Source organism: Cheilinus undulatus, linkage group 11, assembly GCF_018320785.1.
Source record: "Cheilinus undulatus linkage group 11, ASM1832078v1, whole genome shotgun sequence".
Classification (NCBI taxonomy): domain Eukaryota; kingdom Metazoa; phylum Chordata; class Actinopteri; order Labriformes; family Labridae; genus Cheilinus; species Cheilinus undulatus.
This window is the reverse complement of record NC_054875.1, coordinates 26,896,243-26,910,315: the sequence shown is the minus strand read 5'-3', so window position 1 is coordinate 26,910,315 and position 14,073 is coordinate 26,896,243.

Below are 14,073 nucleotides of genomic sequence, written 5' to 3'. Positions count from 1 at the left end.
TCACTTGGCCATTGTAGTCTGATTGGCCCTCTTTTAGTAATACAGGAGAGTAGGTGTATTTGTTTTGGGTTTTTTTTTCTCCTTATCACAGTCAGTGTTTTCCTTCAGGGACGTTTTCGTCACTACTTTCAGTCACCAGGCTCTGCTTTCACTGTTACGTTAGCGTCACACATGCTCTCACTGACACACACAGCAAATAGAGGTCACGTCAACAAGATGTGTCACATTGCAAGGACCGTACACCTGGAAGTGTTCCAGACAACAACAGGATGCCAGTGTCTGTTTGATGTGGAGCAGCCGCTTAGCTATTAATGCCCACCAACTTCACCTGATACCCTTCTCTGTGTGGTCACCTCAACACCTTGTTGACAAGTTTCTCCTGTAAAGTATGGTAAGTATACCAGAAATAATGACCTAGTTGTGATTAATATATATAAAACGAAATATGTTAGACAATATGTATTTCTGTGGTGTAATGCAGTGTGAAAAGCATGTCCACTAACTAAATATTTTGTTAATTATACTATAGTCATAATGATTACATGTTGTGTAGGGAGGATATGCATCTACCCTTGTGTTTAGGGAAAAGTGATTATAGACCTAAAAAGACAATCTGATTTGAAAGCAGGGTTCTTCTGTTTTCTGCTTCTCTATTTTTTCTGTTGCTGGCATACAAGATACATGGGATGTATAAAGTAACCATGTTATTATATTAAATCCTTTATTTAGAGGAAATAAGTTATTTTCATGATTCCGTTTCATGCATGATTTCATTAATTGCACGCAAACTCTAGTGCTTTTAAAATCATATGATTTGGTTCAAATGCACTAAAGCTCATGTCTACACAAGCGCTTGATAAATTAACAATGACAGGAGTCCCTGTGGCTGCCCTAAATGCAGCTGCCCCTCTCTCAACCCACTGCTGCACCACTCACCCACTCTTCTCCACATTTATTGTCACTGTGCTCTTAAAAGCTAAAAAATATACATGGACACATAGATGAGATCCAAATTTTTAAGGCCTAAGCAAGGGCAAATGCTACCTGTCAGCATTAAAGCCTCGCTCAAAAATCAAAGAGCAGCTTTAACTTACTAGTTGTTTGGTGATTGCAAAACCAAGAATTTCTCATTAGCAATGCAGATTGACATTCTCAGTTAACTTTAGAGCTGAATTTCATTTTGTGTCACATCCCAACTGTTGTGTTGTTATTATTCAGGGTTTGAACAATAACACAGACACAGTGTATCCAACATTAAAAACTCAAAATGCAGCTGACTAGAACAGGTGACATTTAACTGACTTGTTTTCTAACTTCTGCACTGTTGATACCATAAACAAGGTAAGGATGGAGACTTTAACCTAGATTAGGAAATGTGGAACATCTATGGTCAAAGAGTGAAAACAGAGCTGCTGATGAAAGGAGAGAAAGGACGGATGAGTAAGACTAAGGGCAAAGTTCAGGAGCTACCTGGTGTCTTCTAGTGGACTCTCAGCTGCAAAGATAGGTTTCAGGGAGGTGTGGAAATAGGTTACAGCCATTGGTTGAGCTCACCTGTCAGACATAGAAAAGGGGTTCTACAACCACTGAATTGTAGAATATGTTTTCAGTTAAGCCGGGTGTACACTGTGCAATTTTCCTGCGATTCAGTCACGAGTTTAGAGTCACAGGACTCACTTTGAAGTCGGGCGGACTTTCAGTCGGATCGGGAGCCATTTGTCATGCTGTGTGCAGGGGGGTACGATGGGCGACCACAGCCTGACTACAACCCCACGACCTGCTTCCGACTGGTCAGGAGGATTTCTGGCATGTTTGATATTTTGGTCATACGATTCCAGACACTTCACAGTGAGAGCAGAAATGCAAGCAGAATAAACAACTTTGGGGGATTGTTTTCCTTTGTAAACGGTCGGACGATGTCCTTAATTACCATGACAACAGCATGAATGATTTTCTGATGCACCCCCGCTATGATAAAGGAAATAAACGAGCAGGAAATATTCCTACCCCTGGACCTGCAGCTGACACAGAGGTGATGCCGTTTGTGTGTGTGGAATAGAGAGAGATAGCGGGAGAGAGAGAGCAAGAGAAAGAGACAGCAAGAGATATATGGGGGGAGAGAGAGGGAAAATGACTGGAGACACTTTACCATGAGTATGTGAGTCTTTTTTAAAAGGAAACTCCGTGGGTTTCTGTCATAATCCGTCCCGACTTCAGTCGCTTAGTGTGAGCACTCAGGTTGTGTACGACCATCGGATTGTACAGTATGAGCACACAACTCTTGTGCGAGGGTCGTGCATCGTTAGCAATTCAGTCATACAGTATGAGATGACATTCTGCCACGACTGTCGTATGGTCGGCTTGAAATCACACAGTGTATACCGGGCTTTAGTTATTTAGATCATTACAGCAAACTCAGGAATTCCCTCAGGATCAAAACTCAAATTTCTTTCTGGATCAATCATGCATCCATCTAATCTATATCTAATCTAACTGAGTGTCCTCAAAATGCATTCATTTGCAGACTCACTTGCCACTTGTGTCAAGAGGGGTCTGACTGCAAACCGTAGCACTTGGACAGCCCCTGGTGAAGACTGATGAGATGCCACATCTGTCAGAGAGGAAATATACGCTAAAACATTCAAGATAAAACTGGATTAAACTTTCGTGCGGGCTGAAGTAAGATTTAGGATATCGAAAGTTCAAAACCTGATTACATAACGCTTATTTGAGCATAAAGTCTGTTAACAGGAAAAGCTAATATAGCTAAAGTTTAAGAACCTTATGGATATCTTTTCTAACGAATATACAAAGCTAACACAAATTATGATGCTAACACTGCTACATTATTTATGTAGTTATGTTACCTGTTGCTCCTGATGTGAATAGAAGGGCATTACAATATGCCTCTGAATGATTCACAATCTGGGGCTGTCTATTCACATTGTTGTTGATGTGAAAAAGATCTTTAAAATTTCAAAAGAAACCCAGATTAAACTCATGGTCAGGGTTACGGTCAGGGTCAAGGAAAGGGTTAAGATACTAAAAGTTAAAAATTCAAAACCTGACATGCACAACCTAATTACAAACAGTTTAATTAAGCCGAGGAAATAATTTGCTTTCAGGAAAAAGCTAAACCTCCATGAAAAACTGTAACATAGCTAATGCTAAAGCTAACAAAGCTATTTAAGCTACATAGGTAATGGAGCTGAATCCTGTACACTTTATACACTTTTGTAATTCTCATAAACCCAAACTTTATGCAAGTAAATGAATATGTACCCAGCCTAGCAACAGTTAACCAAGCAATGTAAGCTGCGTTAGCCCATGCTATGTTTGCAAAAGATAACTCAGTTATGCTAACTACATAGCCCTGTAACCTTCTTACCTTACATAGCTACATTAGCATTAGCTACATTTCCTAGTGCTCACATTGCTAAAGTTAAGTTAGCTACATTGCCTTACGTAATGTTTATTATTTAGCTAGCGAAGCTATGTTAGCTTTGGCTTGAGCTAACAAAGCTAAAGCAAACCACCATCAGCGTTTATACTTTTAAAACCGGTCCATACACAATTTACCTCTGACCTTTTCTCTGTTTTATTTATGAAATGTTGCTGTAATGTTTGCAATGTGATTGTTTTATGAAAGTAGCTGCCAGACTTTGTTTATGAATAATGTTGAATTTAAAAAACAAATCTAAAACTGAAAACACATTGTACCCACAAATGACAGCACTTTGGTTCTGACAGAGACAGCATCTCACAGTTACAGTCAGTGAGAGGGGGTGTCTGAGATCTACGGTCTGCAGCCAGACTGTCTTAAAATTTACAAAAGAACATGCTTGTCTTTATTGCTCTCTTAGTGTTGATATTCAAAAACAAATCAACATCATTATGAAAAGATGTATTGACTGTAGGTGTTGATGTTTAGGTCCTTATAAAAAATGAACAAGTATGAATCAGCCACTCACATGATGGGAAAAAGCATTTAGTAACCCTGGATCAGAAGTGATAAAGCTGTCAGGCACATACATAATCCTTTATGTTCATACTGATACAAACAAACCACAAATGCAAAGCAAACTGATGTTCTTATATTGTGCCACAGCTTTAACCTCTGATGTGAAGAAGACATTGTATGTTCTCCCCTAGAATTACGTGGGAAAACAAACTGGTTTTTGCAAAAAGAAAAAAATATTTTTCAGTAAGTTGATCTTATAAACCTGAGAAAGTGAGATAAACTTTTGCAGTTTGGGAAACAAAAAAATATAATGGCTTAAAGAGGTGGACAGACATAAACTGAAACTCAATTTGTCTTCGCAGCTTTTTCTACTTTATTAAACTTGCAAATTAACAAAATAACAATCGCAGAAGTACAAATGTGAGGGACTTCGAAGTGATATCGGGGCTGCCCAGTAGAAGATCCCTGTCACACGCTTAAATATGCATGAGATCTCTCCATCATTAACAAGACACTCTGATGGAAATTTCCACACTCAAGTTAGAGATAACGGGAACAAGTGAGAAAACGGACACGTTAAGGTACAATGAGAGAGGTTAGGTAAATAAGAAGAATTCCCTCAGCAATCTGCTGCATATGTGTGTGTACGTTTATCTACATCTGCCATACATAATTAATTGTGTGGTGATGATAACCCAAAAATCCCATTCTTGGTGTGCATACACTCAGTACAGGAAAGACCCAGACTGTAGATTTAATGGCTTGTTCTGTGGTACCATATGATTTCATTTCAATGAAAACACAACATTACATCCTTTCCTTTCTGCATTTACCATTCACTTTTGTTTTTTATTAGATATATCATCCTAACCACCAGGCCATTTGGGCCACTACTGTGTGCACCCAATAACTAACTATAACTAACCTGAGACAGAAACAAACACTTAAAAAATCAGTCAATAATAACTACATAAACAACAACAGATTCAGGGTTTGATGCAAATGTATTTGATGTTGATTTTAACCTTGAAGCTTGACAAATGTCTTATTAGTTAACATGATGGAGACAGGGTTTATGACTAGTAAAAAAGTGCACAATGAAAAAAAAAAAGTAGTTCCTTAAGTGTGTTCTTGAGGTTGGCTGCAGAAGAACCAGATGTCACAAATGCATCCCATGTTAACCCTTAAAACTTAAGAGTTCCTAGGGACTATCTGTGGCATTCAGTTTTTTAGTTTCAAGCCATTTTGGCTGTGTTTAATGAAAATAGCTCAATTTTGCTGGAAGATATTCATTTAAAAAAAAAAAAAAATTGCCATCCAAGTTCCTTAAATTAGCTTAAAAAGTTTAAGCAACAAAAACTGACACATTTGTTGCTAACAACAAAAAATGTCCAGTTGAAAACCATTGGAAATGCCATTTTTGATCCTACATTAATCTTAACACGAACTAATGCATTTCTTATTGTATAGATGTCATTTTGGACCACTAGCTTACTTTAATTTTTTATATTTGTCCACCAGATGGTGCTACTTTTTTCCCGTTCAAGGCATACAGCAAAATTTCACACTTTATACTATTTTCTGCAAATATTTGTTGATATATTATTTGATATGAACAATTTAGGCTGAAGTTGTTGTAAGAGATTGACTTGTTGAAAGTAGAAGAAAAACATAATATTTTTTATGGCTGATTTTAGGAAGCTGGCAATTTTTGTCGTTAGGACCACAAATATGAGTTTTTGGCTTTTTTAATCTGGCAAATGCATCAAAATCAAGATTGATGCCACTCACGGACCCATTTTAGGGCCTGATAATTAATATCAATAATCAAATATTCCCTCAAATGTACTTTATGGAAATTGTAATTATTGTTATTATTGATTTTTCTTTAAAAAAAAAACATCTATATATATATATATATCTATATATATATAGATATATATATCTATATATATATAGATATATATATAGATGTTTTTATATATATAGATAGATAGATAGATAGATAGATAGATAGATAGATATAGATATATATATACATATATATCATAATATATAATATTTTTACGGCTGATTTTGGGAGGCTTATATTTTTTGTCAGGGATTTGTTTAGGGACAAATGTGTTATGTTATTAAAGGACCTCTTAAGGGTTAAAATGCCTATTTTTTGCCATTTTTTACATCAGTAGTTAACATAGCTGCATACTGGTTAAAAAAAATGCTTGGAATAGTTCATTAGTTCGATAGCACACGTATATAACGGGTGAATTTCGTTTCTAAGTTGTCTGTTTTGGTTTTAAAAAGGACATGATTTGCATAATTAGAGACATAGCTGATCTGACTGCAGGTGGGCATGGTGTAACTGTTTGTCAGAAGGTTTTAGACCAGCCCCACCTCCACCTCTATGTCTATTTCTTAGCTGGATGACTGTTTCAGATGAGTTTTCAAAAATGCTGCTGCCACAGACTGTCTTCAAAAGCCCCCTGCTAACGGCAGAGAAAAGAAAGCATAAAGAAGCCAACTCATTTAAGGGTTGTTGATTAATGTTGACTCTGTTCCTGTTTCTAAGCAACTCTGTCAACTAAAAGAAAGGTCAAATGTCTGCTAACTGTGTTCCCAAAAATGGCCACATCCTTACCACTGATTTGTCCTTAAGCAGGGCTCTTAACCAACTAACACAGCGCTGACGCATCTAAGACCAATCAATCAGGATGTGGTTGTACTTGGAATTAATCTCTGAGCTGTAAAAGTACCTAGGTCAACTGGGTGTTCTGGGAATAGAGAACATCTCTCGCAGAGGAAGTACCCTGGGAATCTTTTTTTTTCTTAAAAACATCCCAACTGTGCAGTCAACGTTTCCACCTGAAGCACTGATTAGCCATCATGAGAAAAGAACACATTAGTGCTGGTTGAACCAAATTCTCCGATTAACAATTAAAAAAAAACAAACTGTGTTTCATTTCAGCTAGTCATGGGATGCGCAAGAGTGATAAAGTGGGGTAAGAGGATGTTACAGTTGTTCTGTGAGGCTAAACAAGTTTTATCTCTATCTTTCCACCTTGTGGCCAAACTATGCACATGTTACAGTGATAAACACTACATCACTTTTTTAATAAGGAACTGATTTATTTGGTTTTAAACACCCTAGGTTGTTAGAAAGGGGAAATGCTTTCTCCTTTTTTAAACTATGGCTCTGTTGTTTTCAACCTGAAGAGAAAAAAGGCAAGATTTCAAAATTTGTTCCCAAAACATATACTGAGCTGCTGCTCTATGCGACAGAAATGTGGCACTACTGCTGTTAGCTGAAGAGGTAAGACCATCATGTTTGCATCTGACACCATTCACCTGCAGAGAAGGCTTAAAATTTCACTACACACCATCTAGTCCTGTTTGAAGTTAGGCATCAACTCAGTCTCCTAGATAATGAGACAGCTCAGGTGCATTGGAGAAAGTAGGCAATCACCACTGGTGAAGGATTAGTTGACAAGACACAAACAAATAAAGGGTGACTATCATTTCAAGTGGAGAATGGCAAGCGCAGGTGTATCTGTCTTAGAAAGGCTAAAGAGACACAAGTGATTATGGGACCATGCAGGAAAAAAGCACACAAGGAACCTTTTTACTTTCAGGCAACAGTGCTAACCACCGAACTGAAACATATTTGTGATTTTAAAGCTCCTGTGAGGATTTTTTGTTTTGTTTTGTTTTTGTTTTTTTGTTTTTTTGTTTTTTGCTGGATATGAAACAGATTGAAATCAGTGTTAGTTTTTGTGTGATCCGTAGAAGAAAAGATAAAATTATTACTGTTGTCATGACTGGCTTAAAGACCTTAGCAAATAAAGGGAAAACAGTAAGATTACACTTAAAGTAATTTGCCAGTATTCAACCAGCTCTGTATTCTTTAGTTTTTCCAACATAAATTGCAGAGGGACTTTTTCATTCACAGATTGGCACAGTAAAGTCTGCTTTTATTTACATTTAACCACTCATCTGATATGTTGGTCATGCCTATCCAGTAGGAAATGGCCTGGGATCGGCCTTGGAGCACAACAAGCCCAGAGCATTCAGGGTGCTGAAGAAATAAATCCTGTAGCAGACAGGAAAACAGCCCTTTCTCAGGAATTTTGCCCAAACTTACAAGTCAGCCCTAAAGCTGATTTTTTTTATGATGAGGTCCTTACAGTCAGTGGTGTGAGTCAGCTGTTGTGTTAAAAGTGTAAGTGTGCATGTGTTTGATGTCACAGAGCACACCTTTTCTCATGGAGGTGGAGGACAGTGCCTGTGGATTAGCAGACCAGGGTGGTGGTCCCCATTTTCAAAAAGGGGGACCAGAGGGTGTGCTGAAATTGTCGGGGTATCCCACTCCTCAGCCTCCCTGGAAAAGTTTACTCTAGGGTGATGGAAAGGAGGCTCCAGCCGATTGTCGAACCTTGGATTCAGAAGGAACAATGCAGATTCTGGCCTGGCCGTGGGACAGTGGACCAGCTCTTTACCCTTGCAGAACTTCTTGAGGGAGCACAAGAGTTTGCTCATCCAGTCTAGAGTATATGTGTTTTGTAGACTTGGAGAAGGCTTATGATTGTGTCCCTTGTGAGGTCATGTGGGGAGTACTACAGGAATATGGGGTCTCGGGGTTTGCTAAGGCAGGCCATCAGATGGTCCCTGTATGACCAAAGTGAGAGCTGTGTCCACATCGGACACTTTTCTGGTGCATGTTGGCCTCCACCAGGGTTGTCCCTTGTCTCCAATTCTTTTTGTGATTTTCATGGACAGGATCTCAAGGTGCAGCCAGGGGGAAAAGAGTTTCCGGTTTAAGGACCTCAAATTTCCATCCCTGCTTTGTGCAGAAGATGTGGTTTTGTTGACTTCCGAGGCTGGGGACCCCCAGCAGGCATTGGGACGGTTTGCGGCTGAGTGTGAAGCGGTCGGGATGAGAGTCAGCACCTCCAAATCTAAGGCCATTGTTCTCTGCCAAAAAACAGTAGATCGTGCCCTCCGGGTGGGGAGTGAGTCCGTGTCACTAGTGAAGGAGTTCAAGTATCTTGAGGTCTTGTTCACGTGAGGGTAAAAGGGAGCGTGAGATTGACAGGCGGATTAGCGCAGCATCAGCAGCACTGCAGGCGTTGTGCCAGACCGTTATGGTGAGGAGATAGCTGAGCTGAGAGGCAAAGCTCTCAATTTACCTCCCAACCCTCGCCTATGGTCATGAATTCTGGGTAATGACCGAAAGAATGAAATCGCGGATACAAGCGGTCTCAGATAGGGTAAGGAGTTCATCTGGAGGGAGCTAGGAGTACAGCAGCTGCTCCTTTGCATCAAAAGGAGCAAGTTGGGGTGATTTGGGCATCTGATCAGGATGCCTCCTGATCCCCTTCCCGTGGAGGTATTCTGGGCACGTTTGGCTGGGAAGAGACTCAGGCAAGATCCAGAATGCACTGGAGGGATTACGTATTCTGTTTGGTCTGGGAACACCTCGGGATCCCCCAGCAGTAGTTGGAAAGTGTTGCTGGGGAAAGGGATGTCAGTTGAACTTGCTTAGCCTGTTACCCCTGTGACCCAGCTCCAGATAAGCGGATGAAGATGGATGGATGGATGTACACAAGAACTCTACCAATATTATATATCTACCACAGCTGGCAAAGAATCTCACATCTAAATTAAAAATAGATGGATGGGTTTTTATGGAAAGAGGTGAAAAACATGAAATGTAAAACATAAAAGGCTTAGAACTAAGACAAATGACGGCTGCCAGTCTGTTTTAGTTGATTTTTAAGTACTGGGTCTCCCCATCAAGACAGAATTCCTTTATTTAATCCACTGGGCTCTAAATTTGGAGGGTGGCAGGGGAGGAGGAGTAAAGGATTAGAAGCTGAAAAACTGTCAATCTGTTGCTGTTTATCACTCAGCCGGGTCACATGGTCCTGCTGACAGTCTAAGGAGCACACACACTAGCATGCACACACACTCGTTCATTAAAAAATGCCCGAGTGAAACCTGATAACATCTGTTTATGTCTGCTGATTGAGTAGACGGAATTAATCTAAATGATCTCTCGTAGATCTTACAGATTACCTTTCTGCAAAGCAGACAAACAAACTCAGAGTGATGGATGTCTGTATTGTTATATCAACTCAAACCAATGGCTTTTATGTTTCTAACAGTGCATGATAAAAGATTTTTGCACTGAAATGTTTGTTGTGTATATTTTGTTATGTTGGAGCCTGATGCTACATTTTTTTCCCTCATTAATTCTCAGTGCCCCATAATGACACAGTGAAAACATAATTTTAGACATTTTTACAAATCTAAAAGAAAAAACTGAAATATCTCATTGGCATACGTTTTATGACCCCTTACTCAGTAATTAGTTGAGGCACCTTTGGCAGAAATTACAGCCTTGAGTCTTTTTGAATGTGACGTAACAAGATTTGCACATCTGGATTGGGGGGGTTTCTGCCATTTTTCATTACAAATCCTCTCAAGCCCAGTCAGGTTGGATGGAGACCGATTGGATCTCTCCAGAGATGTTTGATGGGGTTGAAGTCAGGGCTCTGGCTGGGCCACTCTAGGACTTTAGCAGAGTTGTACCTAAGCCACTCCTGTGTTGTCTTGGCTTTGTACTTTGAGCCATTGTCATGTTGGAAAGTGAACCTTTGGACCAGTCTGAGGTCCTGAGCCCTGCAGAACAGGTTTCCATTGAGAATATCTCTGTACTTTGCTCGATTCAGCTTTCCCTCAATCCTGACCAGCCTCCCAGTCCCTGCTGCTGAAACACACCCCCACAGCATGATGCTGCCACCACCATGCGTCACCGTTGGGATGGTATTAGGTAGGTGATGAGCTGTGCCTGGTTTCCTCCAGACATAATGTTTAGAACTGAGGCCAAACAGTTCAATCTTGGTTTCATCAGACCAGAGAATCTTGTTTCACACAATCTGAGAGTCCTTCTGGTGCTTTTTTGCAAACTCCAAGTGGACTTATATGCACTGTGGAGAAGCTTCCTTTTAGTCATTCTGCCATAAAGCCCAGATTCATGGAGGGCTGCAGTGATAGTTGTCCTTCTGGAACTTTGTCCCATATCCACACAGGATTTCTGGAGCTCAGTCAGAGTGACCATGGGCTTATTGGTCACCTCTCTTACCAAGGCCCTTCTCCCCTGATTGCTTAGTTTGGCCGGGGGACCAGCCAATGCGTGCTTTGCAAAAAAAAGGTGCTGTTCCTCAGTTGTCCACTTGAGACGGGCTGCAGAGGCAGTGTAAGTCACATACTATATATACCCCATGGTGAAATGCATATTTTCCCTTGAGATATAAACATGTTTACAGTCTGGGCCAGAATAGTTAAATGCCTTTATGGGCACACACTGTACCAATTGGCTGACATTTCTCTCCTGCCATGATTCCTTCTTGTTTTGAACTGAGGACTCTTAAAACTGCACTCCTCTTGTTTCATTGTTGGCAAGTTGGCTTGATTAATTAAATTTAGGAACTTCTTAGATAAAATGAAAACTTTAAATCCCCCACTCAGTGACTAGACCCCACTTTTCTGAGGGAAATGACTCTCATTCACTATCTGGAATAAAGCATATAGACCTGAACAAAGGATTAAATTCAGAAAATATAAGGAAGAAAAAAATATGTTGTGGTTTGTAGGCTTTCTTTTGTCTTCAAATCCCTACAGCTTTCAAGTCAACCCAAAAACATTTAGGATTGTCAGTTTTATTATGTTTGATTTGCTTTTACAGAAATCCACCTGTCGGCTATGATAAGTAGATATGATACATGATAAACGTGTACTTATGAGTCCAGTCCTGATTAAATCTGCAGTTTTTCTGTAGCAACTTTTCATTTCAGGCTCTTGGAAACAGTGATTTTTCAGCCTGAGAATCAAAATTAAAGACATCTTTCCACCATTTGTTTTTCACCAATAAGGATGCAGCATATTAGCAGAGAAACTAGTGATGGAAGACATTACAGTCCTAGAAATACGTAGCTATGTTTTGATTGCTGATAGGCGATAGGGACTGATTTGCCCAAAAATTACCTACATTTTGAAAGAAAATACAAATACTAATACAATAATATTTTATTTTGACCAAAATATTTATTCAAGTTCATTTGAAAGTCTGGCCACCAAAGCGCTGTTAATGGCTACTGCCATACAGTTACAATGCTCTTTGATCTGAATCTAAACAGCTGTGAACTGCTAGCACCAATAGCATCATGTAGGAACAGTGCAGTTTGGCACTGTTTGATCTAGAAAATGGGGATAACATTGTATATGGCTTTGTCAGGTTGTACACATATTTAATGGGCACATTGTGTGACAATATTCAACACAGAGATGTGGATGTTGAACTGCAAAGAGGAATGAAGACCAGCGTTGCAAGCACTGCTAATGTTAGCTACATTCTTAATCAACTTCACTGTTTACCTACTGCCACTGTGACGTGTCCTTCTTAAATAGTGCTCAGTTTTGACAGTTTACTAAGTGTTTACTTGATTTTAGACTCCTTGACTAAACACAATTATAACTTGCCCTTAACCAAATGTGAAATTATTCCATTTAAGAACATCACCAAATTTATGATAAAGATTTTTATTATATTCATGTGCAGAAGCGCCTTCACATCATTGTTCTCCCTGTTGGCAGGCAGATTAGTGAAAAAGGTCATGTACTTTGAGAGATATCATCACCAAAGAGACAAAGAGTAGCCTGCACTAAATTTAACCACATCACTCATTTTGTCAGATCAAATTTTTATGGCCTGTGAAAGTCGATGAAGAGAGTAGAGGACATTAAGCTTGCTTATTTTTTCTCACTTAATTCAGAGAATCTGCTCTTTTTCTACAAATCCTGAATGCATGATCCCCTGCATGCTTCCGCCGTGACAGACACCGCACCGCGTCTCCTCTCTGTCATTACAAAGCCAGCTGGTTGCCGGCTGACTGGCTGGATCAGTGGCTGGTGTAGGACAGCAGCAGATGTGTGTGTTATCCGTATGATCCATCCACACGTTATATAAGAGGATCTGTCCACAGGTAACAGGCCATCTGTATGAAAGAGATGTGAAGCACAGAGATCAAATGATGTGGCCGGCCTCTGTGACGACATGTTAGCATTCAGGCAGGAATGTAAAAGGTGGATAAGCTGAACTATTATGTGTGTTGTATAGGGTTAAGATTCCTGTAATGCCAAGAGTACATGCCCGTATATGTGCTGCATCTGTTAACTATCTGTAATAAAGGCATTAAATGTCAAAAATATACCAGAAAAAGAGAACTTGCCTAAAGCTGGTATGAGAAAGGAATTGAACAAAATCAACAAGCTTTAAATTGTTCCTCTAAAGTGGCTCAAATATAATTTATTTCATTTACTTTATTTCATATTCTCTTTAGGCCTAAGTGATGCTGGAAAATCTGAGAGACTTTATTTCATATCACAGCGCATTGGTCTCCTGGTAAGCTGGGCTGTACTGCGCTCCACCCTGCTTTTCATTGCTCCCTCTTGTGGCTGCTTCACAAAATATCAATTCTCCCTGAAGAAGTGACATAAAAGCCAAAAACAAGTGGAGAAACAACAAGACATAGCCACTTTAAACCTGGAACTGTGTTTATTATCCATGGATGTACTGAATCTTGCTTTTAATTTAAACAAAACATTTCAAAAATTGTATTCACAGATTCACCTTCAGTAGGTCATTATCGATACCAACATGATTCATTTAATCAACTGGAAAAATTATCCCAATCTTTATTGTGGAGATGAAGAGAGGAAGGAAATAATAAGAGAGTTGGAGAAGACATGCTCATGTCTCAAGTGATTGTACTGTAAATACACCTGTGTCTGGAAGGTCCAGCCACTGGTTAATCAGTATTCCTGGATACTATTACACCACAAAGGCAAAAGCACACTCCAAGCAACTCAGGGAAAAGGTTATTGAAAGTATTAGTCAGGGGGATGGATACAAAAAATTTCAAAGGCACTTAACATCCCCCAAAGTTCAGTTAAATCCATCATCAAGAAATGGATGGAATATGGCACATGTGTAAATCTGCCTAGATCAGGCCGTCCTAGTAAGAAACAAGTAAGAGAGGTCACCAAAACACCTA